We start from the raw sequence: 15,403 nt of genomic DNA on the forward strand, positions 1-15,403 counted from the left end.
TTTGTTGAGTATTTTTGTATCAATGTTCATGAGGGAAATTGGTTTGAAATTCTCTATTTTGAATCTTTGTGTGTTTGGGTATCAGTGTGAGTGTGGCTTCATAAAATGAGTTTGGTAACGCTCTTTCCTTTTCTATAATGTGGAATAGTTTGAGGAGTATTGGTATTAACTCTTCTTTAAAAGTCTGGTATAATTGTCTGTTATAATTCTGAGCTAAAACCATCTTGCCCTGAACTTTTTAAAATTATTATTATTATTATTGGTTTGGAGACTTTTGATGATTGTCTATTTCTTTAGTGGTTATAGGACTTTCTAAACTGTTTATCTGATCTTGATTTACCTTTGGTAGGTGAAATCTATCAAGAAAATCATCCATTTCTTTTGGATTTTCCAATTTTGTGGAATAAAGGCTTTTGAAGTAAGACCTAACGATTGTTTGGATTTCCTTGGTGTCTTGTTATGTCCCCATTTTCATTTCTGATTTTGTTAATTTGGATATTCTTCCTCTTACCACCCACCCCAGCTCATCTGTTCACATGAGGACTGAATTTGTTTTCTTCCTCTGTAGCCTGGTAAGGCAGTCCTGCCAGGGGAAAATGATCAAAAAACAGGCAACGGAGACATGTCAGAGACAACCCCTACTCCCTTACTAGTGGGCACACATGAAGCCTGAGCTGTCCATCGGCTACATATATGTAGAAAACATACGTTCAGTCTGTGCACGGTCCTTTCATGTTCACTTGCTCATGCCAGACTTCACTGTTAGTTAAGCCATCCAATATCAGGCCCTTCTGCACACAGGGATGGTTTTAAAATTGTCCTCCACCAGACCAAGGATCTCGAAGGCTGGAAGTGTCTGTGGCACTTGTTCCAAGGTTTGTCTGTTACAGTGGAGCATTTTTGGGACTGGGGACCTGTGTAGATTAGCACTCGGCTCCACGGTATCTTGTGAGACTCCTGGATCTGGAAGACAGCTGTTTTGGGGTCCCCAGCTCCCAGGATATCCCTTTCCATCAGGGAAACACCAATGTTTGTGTTTTGGGGTCAGCTTTAAGATTACTCGCTGTAACCACTGTCTCTGGTCATCTGCCACTCAGATTCAGTGAACTCTGGCTGCTGCCATCTTGAAACTCCCAGTTCTGGTCTTTTTGTTGGATAGTCTGTGGATTGTTGGGACAGTATTATTAGTCCATGAAACCTAATTTCATTTAAACTATATATGTATGTACATACATATGCTTATATATAATTTTTGGCAATCATATATAATGATTCCTTATAGCCTTTTCAAGCATAATTATTTATTCCTTTTCTTTCCTGCATCGCTTGCACTTGGACATGAGTCATGTGTGTGTACATGTCATGGTTTTGCTTGTTCCTACCCCAGCTACAGTGAAGACCCCAATGTGTAGCTCCTGGGGGTTTGGTATTGCAACAATGTCCTTTACTCTGTAAATCCTTAGTTGTTGCCTGTAGCATTCAGAAAATCATGTAGTGGTGTCACCTCAGAACCCACATTAGTCTGCCAGAGGTGGTGTCTCTCATCTCCTTGGAAGAATTTGGAGGTTGTGATTCTACAACACATGTAAGTCCTTTGCATAATTGCTGTCTCTTGTCTAGTGGACATGGAGGTCAGTGTTCTTAGGAATACTGTGAGAGATGCGGCATCATGGATGATGATAGAGGTGAACCAAAGTGAGTGGTATTGAGGGACCACATAAGCAAGGTGATTTGTGCTACTCCCATGCAAATAGGTTCTGAAGAGCCATGGTACCATAAGAATCATCAGGGTCATTGCTTTCTTCTCCTCTTAGCAGGAACAAAATTATCTGGAAATGAAACATTTGACAGGAAAGAAATAAGAAGCTGGAAAAGGAAAAGAACGCACAATATTTGTAGAATATTTGTGTACACTGATTAGACAGGAAGCATAGAGTAGTATGTCTCCTCTACCTCACTGTGTGTGTGTGTGCATGTGTGCATGTGTGTAACAAATTCCTTTACTTCACTTGTACCTATAAATATTGTAATCCATTTTTTTTTCATAAAGCAAGCAGGAGGGCTTCAACTATAGGTGTCCAACATGCACAGAGAAGATGAAGATTTAATACGAGGAATCTGAGTGTAACCATTAAATTGTTGCAGCTTTGACAGCTAAACTTTCAAGGACGTACAACATGATCTGATGACCACAGGCCACAGAAGTCTGACTTTCTCTTGGCTATTCTCTATAAGGTGTCTAGCTTAATGATGTATCATGCAAAGAGACAAGAGCCGGGGGCAGGTTCCCTGCTGGGTTTGTTTGCCTGCTGAAAGCCTTCTGTTACCATCTCAATTGCTGATTGTCAGAAAGGGCAACTTTGCATAATAAATTACACTGTAATAGTCAAGCATTTCCTAAGATATCCACGGTTCAATTTTCCTTAAAGGTATCATTATTTCCCCTTTCATTTTAATCTTCTACCTGTAAAATGGGGTAGTGATACCTGTACTGCTTTTCAGCATAATTTTTATACTTAATAACAATAGTGACAAGAATGAAAATAACATTGGGGAGGATGTTGTGTCAGTGGTGATGATCATGATATCCCTAGTGAAGATGCTATATCAGTGATGATGGTGTTAGTCCCACTAGGATGCTGTGTCAGTGACGATGAAACTAAAGAAGAAGAAGGAGAAGGAGGAGAAGATATTCCTGATGTCAATGAGGATGGTGATAATTCTAGGGAGGATGCTGTGTCAATGAGGATGATGGAATGATTGAATAAAATGAAGATATGACCACCATGAGGCATGGTTGACAAGGTTTCTATTATAGATATGAGGGAGAGTAAGGGAGAGACATCTGGAGGAGTAAAGATGAGAAAGTAGTAGACTGAATGGGGCCAGTAACTGAACTGGGCTATGAAAGGAGAGAGAGAAGGGGAAGCAAGATGATGATCAAGAGAGAGAGAGGGGAAAGAGAGAGGGGGAGAAAACAACCAAGAGAGCAAATAAGGTACAAGGCCAAAATGGCAAGGTTATATAGAAAGGAGAAGCTGGATGAAGGGAAGCCCATGAGGTGAAATTTAGGGTAGAGTGTGGGGTGAGGCAGCTAAGAAGAGCCAAGGGTACTTGACTGAACCTGGAGGCCAGAGGGTGCTTTCAGTTTTCTCAGGTTTCTTTTGGACCTGACAACAATTATGGTGACACTGGTGAGGATGGTGCCAAGAAGTTGGCTATAGTAGCAGTTGCACTCCAGCAGCAGAAACAGGACCCCCTTGGGGAGTAGATACACTGTGGTGGACACTACAGTAAGTGTTCTCATTGGAACAATGTCTCTTTCATCTTGACAACAGTCACAAGAAGAGGTATTCTTAGTTCAGGTCTCTGACGAGCATATGAGCCCCCAAAGATATAAACACCATGTCCAAAGTACCATAACTAGTACGACACCAAGGGAAGGTATGTGAGAGCAACAGAATAAGAAAAAGTCCTGGAATAGAAGATATTTACTACATGCTAGATCATGGAAACCACACAGGAAGCCTTGACTTTCTACTGGTTGAGACCTCAAACACTTTTTAATATTACCAGAAACAGTGGTTGGTCTGAGCACAGAGCTCAGTTTGTCTTCATGCCCAATATATAGCCCAAGTCAGTTTGACATGGAGACCAGGGTATAGTTTTCCCTGAGAGCCTGTATCCTGTGTGCACCTTTGACCTTCCCACTAACCAGAGTTGACACTAAGGATATGCCGACATCATTTAAGTGGACACAGCACCAAGGTTCTACTGGAATCACATAAATTCAGGGCAGATTAGAACCATCAGTGGGTGTAGAAAAGAGGGAGGTGCTGAGCAGTGGAAGATGGAAAGGTCCATACTGGAATGAGCAGGACACCACTCAGCTTGGGATTTCCTGCTTTCTTTCCTATCTTGTGCCATCTTACCTCCCATGAACAGTGTACCCAGGGTATAAACTATACCTTGTCACATGAGTTGCAATTGTTGGGTATAGGGAACAAAGTCAGTCTCTTAGCCTCACTGAAGTCAGCAGCTTTGGAAAAAACTCAAATGTCTGAGAGGTCAGACCTTTGTCCAGATAGAGCACATTTGTTAGAGAGGAATTGTACAGACATCAAATCTTCAGATAACTCTTTCTTAAACAAAAAGACAAAAAGAGAAAAAGGAAGAAAAGTGAAGAATTAGAAAGCTGTCCTGATTAGGGGTTTCTATTGTGGTTATGAAACACTATGACCATAAACAACCTGGGGAGGAAAGAATTTATTTCAGGTCACTGTTCTGATTATAGCCCATAGCTGAGGAAAGCCAGCGCACAACTCAAACAGAGCAGGGAACTGAAGACAGGAACTGATGCAGAGGCCATGGAGGAGTGCTGTTTACTGACTGGCTCACAATGGCTTGCCCAGCCTCTTTTTTTTTTTTTTTAATGTATCCATAACCACCAGCCCAGGGGTGACACTGCCCATAGTTTGCTGGGCCCTCCCATGTCTATCATGGCCCCTAGGCTAGTCTTGTGGGGAATTTTCTCAGTTGAGGATTCCTCTTTTGAAATGACCTTAGCTTGTGTCAAGTTGGCATAAAACCAGGCAGCAGAGAAGCTATTAAGTTGAACCAATCCAACAGCCTTACTCCATTGCTGTTGGCATGATTATTACACCTATTATAGTTATTGTAATGTTTCTTCTGTATGTGGTTTCTGCAAACCGGAGATATATATGTGTTATATTTGTGAGGATTTTACTTAATTGCACTAAGAACTAAAGAGTGCCTAGCTGGGAGATTTATCCATTCATGTATTCACTTTTTCTACCAGAATCCTTTATAGGAGCACTTAAGAAAGAATTGTTTGCCAAGTTGTTATTATTAAATGTTTCTTTTCTATTTTTCTCTAGCCTCAAAGGAGAAAGTAATGGTGCATTTCTGAAGAGTGTTTGACAATGGGCCAGGAAGGTCTGGACTTCAGGAACCTTCTTCTATCTCCAGGGCAACATACATCTATATCGTTTGTTCTCCAGCTTTATACAAACGCTGCTCCTCAACAGACTGAAGCGGGAGAGGACTGGACCAGGATGTGCTTGAATTAGCAGGTGGAATTCAGAATAAAGTCACTTTCAAAAGGCAGTGAGGGTGGCAGAGGTGGGAGAGCCAGGCATGCGGGGAAGGCATGAGAAATGCAGGCTTGTCATTTTCTGTTTGAGCTAATCCCAATTCTGACCTGGAGGATATAGGAGAGGGACTGACATGCCAGAACATGGCCTTTGGAATAGAGCAGCTTTTAGAATTTGTTACATGGCTTTTCATCTTTGGCTTCCTTACACCATAAAATGTTTCTGACATTCCCTATTCAGGTGTTATCAGGGTGGACTTGCAGCCCATTCTCTAGCTGAGCCTTTGGAAAATGGGCACGTGTGTCTAGACTGAAGCAATTTTATAATGCAGTGGGGTCTTTCTTGACCCAAGGACCTAGTGTACTCAAAGCTCATGACCATCAAAGAATGATCTGGGACAGTGACTTGAGTTTGCTGCTATGTCAATGAAAACTAATGACACATTGTATACTCTCGTGGTGCCATATAAAACACAAACAAGCTTCACCAAGGAGAATTACAGGAAAGGGAAAGATTCTGACCTGAGAGATACTCTAGGGAATGGACTCAGAGGATCCCAAGGAGGAGTACACTGAACTTTCTTGTTTTTATATTATTGAAATTGAACACAGGATGAGGTAATTATTATGAGATTGGTTAGTTCTCTGGAATATCACATGCTGAGCCAATGAAGGATCTCTGGGATGCTTCATTTGTGTCCCCCTGTCTCAATCATGATGTGCTACCCATCCACTTAGGGCTGGCTGAAGCTCCTCTATGATCTCTGGCTTTGGTTCTTCTAGTTGTTAATGTTGGTGTGTGCAGACTGTGGTCCCAGCTGACACCACTGTGCTCTGATCCTGCAGGCTTCTCACTTGTCAGTTATCATAAGCATTCGTCATTCCTCACGGTTACCGAACAATAGCCGCAGCTGTTCTTAGCTCCTCACCTACAAGATGAATTCTCTTATGGAAGATGTAGAGGCTTTCTTGGAAGCTATCGTTACTCTGTTACAAAAGAACAATGTTGCCTTACCATTTTACTGAAGGGCTGTTGGGCAGCTGGCCTAGACCCCTATCCTTTCTCCTATCTGTTTACCTTGGTTATCTCAAATATGGCTTTAGCTGTCATCCTTTGCGTTCCTGACTTGACTATTTTTATCCTAAGGTTCTTTTTAATCCCAGTGAAGTCTTTACTGCAACACATGTGAGCAACTAGCAGTTTTCACCATGGGCTTCTTTCTCTACCTACATGTAGAGTGCCAGCTCCTGAACCAGTATCACTAGACATAGGCCTTCAGAGGGGATCTAATTGGAAGAGATGTGTTATCAGTGGCTTGGTCAGTGACAGAAGATGTTTGCTGTTCTTAACTACAAAACTTTCTCTTTTTGCCCTTACTATACACACACAATTTCCCATTATCTGCAGTAACTTAGTGCAGATTGTTTGACAACAAAATGTATCAGGAAATGAGTAGTTGTGAAGTCTATTAGAATTGGATAAACCACCTCCCTTCCACCTTTGGATAAATACTTTTTCCACTAAGTAGTTTGGAGATAGCAGGAAAGTTTAGAAGAGAAAGAGAAAAAGAAAAGGGGCTTCTGACAATGGTGGACAGAACCAGAAAAAAAGATGTAAAAGAAAAGGAGCATAAGGAAGATAGAGAAAGATGATAGAACAAATCAAACTGGGTTAGAGTTGGGGTCACCATACCAAGCGAGTGTATTGACTAACAAGAAATTACCATTGCTATAGATTGGATTTCCAGTGACAAGAAATTGCTTTCTCAGTTCTGGAGTATGGTGCATATAAAATCAATGTTCCAACATGACTTGGTTTTGGTGAGGTCATCTTTCTGGTTTTGAACAGGTGACTTGTAATTTGTATCCTCATATGGCAAGAATCAGATAAGAGAGTGTATTTGTTGCTTTCCAGTTGCAGTGACAAACTGCCTGACAAGAAGCAACTTAAAAGAGAAAAGGTTTACTTTAGCTTAAAGGTGGAGGTCATGCAGCCCACCATGGTGGTGAAGTCCTGGTGGCCAGAGAGTAAGGCAGCTGGCCATATCATATCTATAACCAAGAAGCAGAGAGGTCAATTCAAGGGCTTAGCTCACTTTCTTGGTTTTATTCACTCTGCGACCTTAGTCTATGAAATAATTCTGCCCATATTCAGAGTGGATCAACCTTCCTCAGTCAAACCTTCCAGGAAGTGCAATCAGAAACACACACAGAGGTATGTTGCAATCATGATCCTAAAACCCATTCACTCAATAACCAAGACCCACCAGTACAGATAGGATTTCAACTCAGGAATTTTAATGAGCTCAAACATTCAGTCCTTCCATGACATCCTTTTCTAGTTTTTCAAAATCATATCTTATTGCAAACAAAAGTCATTTACTCCATTCTTACAAATTTGAAAGTTTTAGCAGTTTTCAGCATCAACTAAAATAATTGAAATGCCATTGTGCTTGCTTGTGTGTGTGTGTGTCAACTTGATACAAACCAGGTTCATCTGGAAAGAGAAAACTTGAATTGAGAAAAATGCCTCTGTCAGATCGGCCTATGACCATATCTCTGGTGCATTTTCCAAACCTGTGCTATGGAAGGGCCTAGCCCACTGATAGCATTGCCCTGGGCAGTTAGGCCTGGGTTGTGTAAGAAAGCATGCTGAGAAAGCCAGGGGGAGCAAGCTAGTTAGCCCTATTCCCATTGCTTCAGCTCCAATTTCTGACTTGGATTCAGCAACGATAGACTGACTGTAACTTATAAAATAAATAAACTGTTTCCTCCCCAGGTTGATTTTCGTCAGTGTTTCATTACAGCAGTAGAAAAACAAACTAGCTCATTTTTGTTGTTGTTGCTGTGGAGACAAATACCCTGTATATACACCTTAATGAAGGAAGCTGTTAAAATTTGCATGGCTTCAGGAGTTTAAGTTCATAGGTGGTTTTCTGTTCTATTACAAGGAAAAGGATAGTGGAGGAAGGGCATGTTGGAGGGAAGTTGTTTACCTCATGGCAGAGAGGGAGATAAATGGAGGCAAAAGAGACTGGCAACGAGGTACCTCTTTTTAGGGCACGCCTACAGTGACCCACTATTTTTCAACTTAGCTTCTCTTCCTGCTTTCTAGTGTCTTTTAATAATACTATTACAGTGTGAATATATCAAGAAATTAACTAACTAATCATTGTTCATAGGATCTAATCAATTCCCCTCAACTGGAAACTTTTTAAAAATTGATTTTTTTGAAAAAATTCATAAATGTATATAGTACATTGTTTACCATCACCCCTACTCTTTCTTATCTTGCTCCAGTTCATCAGATTCCACCTCCACCTCACAGGTCCCTTCCCTACATTTATGCCTTTGGTTTGATTTTATTTCCCACAAATTTCAACTAGGGCTGTCCATGACCACAGGTTTGGAATTATCCATGGGATCTTGGTGGCCTCACTCTTTGGCAACATGTTCACCACTGTTTTAGTCCAGGCCACCTTTAAGCTAGCTATCTCAGTGCTTGCTCCCCCCATTGCACATTCAGACAGAGAGCTTAGAGGAACCTCAGCCAAGGAATATGCCCCAAAGTCTATTTAGCGAAAACCTGGCAGGCAGGATGGAAAGGCAGGGCAAATGACTGCTGTGCCACCACTTAAGGCTCCTGCTGTGTTAAGCCCACCAGTGTGGAACCAGCTGCTGCATCATGTCGAGTCTTTAATTAACTCCTTCAGAAAAGCCCACATGTTTCCATTTCTTTCTACTCAGAAACAATTCCTGGGAATCTGCAATTGTCTTCCATTACAGACAAGAATAGCAAGACTCCAATGGCAATGCAAAGGTAGGCAGCGAGCCAATCCTGTCAGCCTCAAATGGCCTACTGCTGCCAAAGCATGAGCACCTGGTGGCAGCTGGGAGGGCAGCTGGGAGAGAGCAGAAGGGCTTGGCTGGGTTGGAATATGGAGACAAGGTTTCTGAGCAAATTCGGGACCCAGCATGTTTTCTCCATTGGGACCTCCGCAGGGGAGCTGTTTACTGGTTTATGTTTCAGTTCCCAAATTGCTCCAGAATTCTAGAGGCCCAGGGGTAAGAAATAGCAGCTGGAACCTGTGGACCTGTGGCTGTTAGCTAACAGCACTTTCAGCTTTTCTTCTAATTGGTGCCTTCGTCTTTATCAGTAATGAAATCTTTCTCTGTGCACAGGGGAAGAAAGAAAAGGAAGGAAGGAAGGAAGGAAGGAAGGAAGGAAGGAAGGAAGGAAGGAAGGAAGGAAGGAAGGAAGGAAGGAAGGAAGGAAGGAAAGACCCCAGACATTCTTGGAAGAACTAATGACTTCTCTTCTGAGTCCGCTCACCCAGGTTGATTGGGAAACAGCCACGTGGCTTCTCACATTCTCTGACAGGAGAGAAAATACAGGCTCTGAGAAAGTCCTTGATTAGTTCATAGTGCATATTACATAAAACAAATTACTAATAGTGTTGTATTGGGAACTTCTTTTCTCCGTACAGTTCAGACATAGTGGTTTCTGATGCGTATGTGTAACGTAGCCTGCTTGATGGTGAGTAAAAGCTAAGAGGCTCCCTGAGACCACTCATCTCACAAGAGGCAGCTGTGGGCACAGGATATATGCTTTTAATCCTCGTAATTGAGGGATAGTGGCAATAGTAGCTCTATAGTTCTCAAGGCTAGCCTGAAATCTTTTTCTGCGTAGTAAAGCTTACAAAAGGAAAAAAAAAGGAGAGAGAGAAAGAGAAAACAAGCAAGCAAGCAAGCAAGAAAGAAAGAGATGAACAGACTCTAACCACTCAAGCAAACATGGTTCTGGAGACCTTGGCCTTCTCCCCCATTCCCTCTGTCTGGCTAAAAACGATTAGATTACATTCTTAAATCTAGCTCTTCATGAGGCTAACTACCAAGACCCAGCTATCAAAGTATTAAAGCTCAGCAATCAAAAGCCCCCTTTTGACCACCTTAATTACATTCTCAATCTAAATTAACCAACTCATTCTAACATGGAGTTTTCCCTTTTACCTTTATAAATCACTTTTTGCCTATGAGCTATATCTGTCTTCTCTTCCCCTTCTCCCCTTTTCTCTGTCTCCTGTCTTTGTCCCTTATACTTGTCTCTCTGGGGCAACCAAATCTCCTTTGTTCTGGGAACTTGGTCTTGGGTATCTCGAGATGACTTGGGTTATCTGTAGAGACTTTGGTGTCCCTACGGAGAGAAAGGAAGGAAGAAAGAGGAGTCAGTACTGTGGCTGACTTCGAGCTGTTCCTCTAGTGTGGCTATGCCTGGGAAATGATTAAAAGTTAAAACTAGATACACCACACTCTTGCAGAGCATCACCAAGGATCACCACCCTGTTTGGTTCTGCAGCCTGCATAGTTTCTAACATCTCCACATGCCTGAGCTTGAGCTTGGGAGTAGGATTCTCACCCCCTTGCTTCCAATGAGCTAATAACAGAGAGCACAGGTAGAAGATCAAGTCCCACCAGGGACTCTATAAAACAAACAAAAGAAATTGCTGTGGTCATTTTTATCTTCTGTGCATGCGGTGGGCAACTGTGATGGTTAGCCTTGCCATCTTGATTCAGAGCTAACTAAGGATCACACCTCTGGGTAGGCCTGTGGGAGCATTTCCAGAAAGAACTCACTGAATGTAACCCAGCCTCCGCAGCAGTAGGTCATATCTCCTGCTGGTGTGGATGTTAAGATGTCCCAGGAAAAAGCAGCAGGGCTTGTTGGCTTACCCCTTCTTTTTGCTGAAGACTGCATCTATTCCGCTGTTGTTGCTGCTGCCACCATTACACTCTTTCACTGATTTAAGAGCCAGGTTTCCTTAAATTCTAATGTAGATTGAAAACCAGAAACACTCCATGAAACCTCCAGGCCTTCAGGGACTGCCAAGGCATCTGGGTTTATGAATAGAATAGCTACTGGCTTCCCAGAATCCCTAGAAGAATCCCCAGATGGTCGTTGCTGAACTAGCCATGCCATATGTAAGCCATTCTTATGAAGCCCCTTTTATGATATATATCCATTCTTTGGTTCTATTTTGGAGACTCCTGATTAGTAGAGCAAGTATTTCCCATTCTAAGAGTCAGATGGTTTAAAATAATTTCAGATTCCTTTGCATTGAAATTTTTAATTCTTCTTTTGTTTTTTAGTGGAATTTTAAAATGTCTTTTACAGCATTAAACAATCTGTGATAAAATCTTTTTGCACATTTTTTTGTATTTATTGACTTAGACTTGTTTCTTACAGTATTATTTAGATAGTATTTTCATATCCCCTTACTACTCTGCAAAGTCCTCCCTACCTCCTTACCCATCCAGGTTCATATTCTCTCTCTCTCTCTCTCTCTCTTTATATCTTTCAAAAAAACTTATATATAAACAAACAAATGAAAAAGCAAAGAGACAAAATTTATGAAACCAACAAACAGAAGCACAACAACAAACAAACACACACACGCACCATGGAGTCTATTTTGTGTTGAGCAGCTAATCCTGGTCATCAGGCCTGTCATGGAGTTGATTTATACCCATTTTTCACTCCATTAAAAAAAAATCTTGATTTTCCCTGTTTCTCAGGTATCAATTGTAAATAGCTTCTTGGTTAGGGTTTGGGACTTTGTGTCCATTGCCCTTTTGCCATGCTGAGATTTTGTCTGGTTTGAACTTGTACAGGTTTTGTGCATGTTGTTATATTCTCTGTCAGTTCGTATGTATATCAGCCCTGTTGTGTCTGGATGATGCTCTTTTTCTAGGAACCATCCGCCTGCTCTGACTTTTATAACCTTGTTTTTCTTTTCTTTGGCATAGATCACTGAGCCTTGAAGGGAGGAGCTTGATAGAGACGTCCCGTTTAGGGTGGAGAGCTTTAGAGTTTCTCACTCTCTGCATATTGTCCAATTGAGGGTCACTGTGTTAATTACCAGTGACAGTAAGAAGAAGCTTCTTCACAAGTGTTGAACAAATCAGTGAGCTATGGGCATATCACTATGTCATTAGGAGTCATCTCATGGTTGTGTTTCTTTATCAGAGTAAGAGTAGTAGGTTTTTCCTTAGGGTTCATAACCAATCATAGTGTCAAATATGAGTTTCATCTCATGGAGTAGGACTTAATCCAATTTTAAAAGTTGGTTGGTTACTCCCATCGCAGTTGTGTTAGTATTAAACAAGTATGTCTTATAGGCAGGTCACTATTATAGAATGCATGGTTTGTAGCTGGGTGATATTGCTAATTGCTTTACCTGTCTAGTAACATGCACTATAAATGCTAGTCAATTAGGTTTAAGATTCCAGCTGGACATCAGCTCAATTTCTCCATATTGTTGACATAGGTAAGTGGTGTTTTAAGCTATAGAACCTTACTGTCAGAATGTAGAAGGTAACCAAAAGCTTTGGCAATAGCCTGTGATGTTTGGAGCAGAGAGGTGGGGGTGGGGGCTAAGGTACTCTTTGACCTGATTTAACAAGAAGATATCCATTCCTAGAACTAAGGGTTTCACTTGTAGTATATGAGGTCCAGTTGGAGTATTGTCTTCCTCAGTTCATAGTTATTTCCTTTACATGGCTTCCATATAACACGTTTTAGGAAACTTCTCCAGTGTAGGTTTCCACATGGATTTTCAAGAAGCCATTAGTCTTAGTTGTCTGTTCTAAGACTCCCTGTTTGACCCTACCTTTCCATCTCCTCCCCATTCAATCCTTTTATTCTACTTTGGCCTTTATCCCTTTTATAAAATTCATATCCCTTTTATAACATTATATTCTTGCCTTGCACATTTTCATTTAATCTACTGACATTTTCTTGAGCATCGACTCTTTGAAAGTCATTTGGGTAGGCCAAATGTTGGAGATGCACAAAAGTCTCAGGATCCCCACCCCTAGAAAATCATGAACGTTAGATATTGTTGGGTCTTTAACTTGTAGCAGACAACATGCAGAGAGAAATTGTGTGGCTTAAAGAGTTCCCTTTCTCCTGGGGATATGGGGACTAGACTTGCTGACATGACAATCAAGATGTAAGACAACAATTCAAATTTTGAATGGCATAGGAATGGCATGAGCCGTTGCATTTTGACCTCCGATGACTAATTTTCCCAAACTAACTCATAAGTTGTGGGAGCTTTGTGGATTCTATAATGTTATCAGCATGTGCAATGGTGTTGCCAGCCAGTGGACAGTGAGTGTACTCTCCCATTCTATCTGACTTTCCTCTCTCCTGTCTTGCTTCACTGGCCAGAACCTTCCATACAAGGAAGTGGAAACTAGTGAAAGTTCTTGCATACATCTTCCATTAAATCTGATGTTAGTGACAGGCTTTGTTATCATGAACAGATTTAATTTTAAAAAAGAGTTTTAGTTTCATGCAAAAATTAACTGGAAAGTGCACAACAGATCAGTATGTCCTCTTTTCTCTTGCGCAGTTTCACTATTATTTATAGCTAGACTCAGCACCCACTCTTTCTGTTACGTATTTTGTGATGTTTGACAAGTGTATATATAGATGAGCATACACCATTACTGTATCAGAGCAATCTCACTGCCTAAAAGATCCTTGCGTTCCCCTATACATCCTCTGTTCCTCAAGTTCCTGAGAATAACTGACCTTTACTAAGGACAATTTGCCTTTCACACATGGAATTATGTATGTGTGTGTCATCACAGCTAGAGTTCTTTAATCTAGAAATGTGCTTTCAATGTTTTGACAGGACTTTTAACAACTTGATAGTTCATTTCCTTCTACTGAAACATTCTATTGTTTAGATGTAACAGTTTATTTAAACAGAGGTAATTATGTAATCTTCCTATTCTTTTAAAATGAAAAATTGCATTGCTTAATTTTCAAATGTAGAACCAGGCTTTCTTTATGGAATAAACTTTACTTGCATATCATGTTTAACCTTTTAGAAATATACATTTATAGATTTGCTTTAATAGCATATTATTGATGATATTCAGTTCTATGTGAATAGAAAACATTAGTTTGTGTGTTTACATCTTTTTTTTCTGGTCATAGCATCAAAGTGTGCTGGATTCATATAATGAGCTGGAATTTACTCTCCTTTTCTTTAAGAGAATACTTACTCTCTTTGTATAATTACATACAATTTTCGTATAATTCCTTTCTTAAATGTTTGTTAGAACATTTCTACTAGGGATGAATCTAAATAGGAGTGTTGTTTTTGTTTTCCCGGGAAATCCTGATCCTGGGCATTTATATAGCAAAATGAGGTTCCTGTCCCCTCCATGTCCTTCCATCTTTCTCCCAACACTTCTACAGGACTCCTAGAGTTCCATACCATGCTTGGCTGCAAGTCCCAGCATCTGAATCAATCTGCTTTAGACTGGAGCCTTGCAGAGGACAGTTAAGTTAAACCCCTGTCTATAAGCATAACAGAATATTATTATTAATGTTGGGGCCTGGCTTTCTATAGTGGTGTGGGTCTCAGGTTGGGCCAATTATTGGTTGGACTTTCAATCAATCTTTTCTCCCCTCTTTATCCATGTAATTCTTGTAGGCAGGGTAATGTTTAGATCAAAGGTTTTGTTGGTAGGTTGTTGTTCCTCTTCTTCCACTAGTCCTGATTGGCTAGCAGGTGGTCACTTCAGTCTTCGCGACTGTTCCTGATAGGAGTCTCAGTTAGAGTCACATCTATATCCTCCCAGGAGCCTATCTCATCGCATGCCTTAGATTGACAAATAGATGTCCCCCCTCAGTTTCCCTTCTTGTTCCCAGCCCTCTCACCTTCCACCCCTGTTCTTCCCACATCTGATCCCCACCCTTGCTTCCCTCCTAATTCCATCTCCTTCCCAGTTCCCTCTCTTCATCCACTTCTGCTGTCTATTCTATTTCCACTTCTGAGTGACATTCCATCACCCTCCCTTGGACACTCCCTGTCAGACCCAAAGTCAAAGTCGTACTTCTTATGAACCATCAGAATGAAGCCTTGGAAGTCAGTGTCTTGGTTCATTTTTGCCCTACCTGTGCTGCATTCTACTTCCTCCCAGAACCCTCAGAGGGCAGATGCATTTGTTAACTCTCTCAAAATGTTTTTTAACTCTGAGAGTAAACAACATGTGTATTATTTAGTGCTTAGAGTTTTGATGGAGAAAAAAAAGCACAAATGCAAGCTTTGTGGTAAGTGTGCCTCCACTTTACTGAAAGTGATTAGCTGTTGCTAACTCATAACTTTTATGTTCTGATGTAAGGACTACATGAAGGCAAGCAAAGTTGGCTCATTCAGTATGTACCCCCCCCACACACATACACACACACACACACACACACACACACACACA

The sequence above is a fragment of the Meriones unguiculatus genome, chromosome 1 (assembly GCF_030254825.1).
Source record: "Meriones unguiculatus strain TT.TT164.6M chromosome 1, Bangor_MerUng_6.1, whole genome shotgun sequence".
Classification (NCBI taxonomy): Eukaryota; Metazoa; Chordata; class Mammalia; order Rodentia; family Muridae; genus Meriones; species Meriones unguiculatus.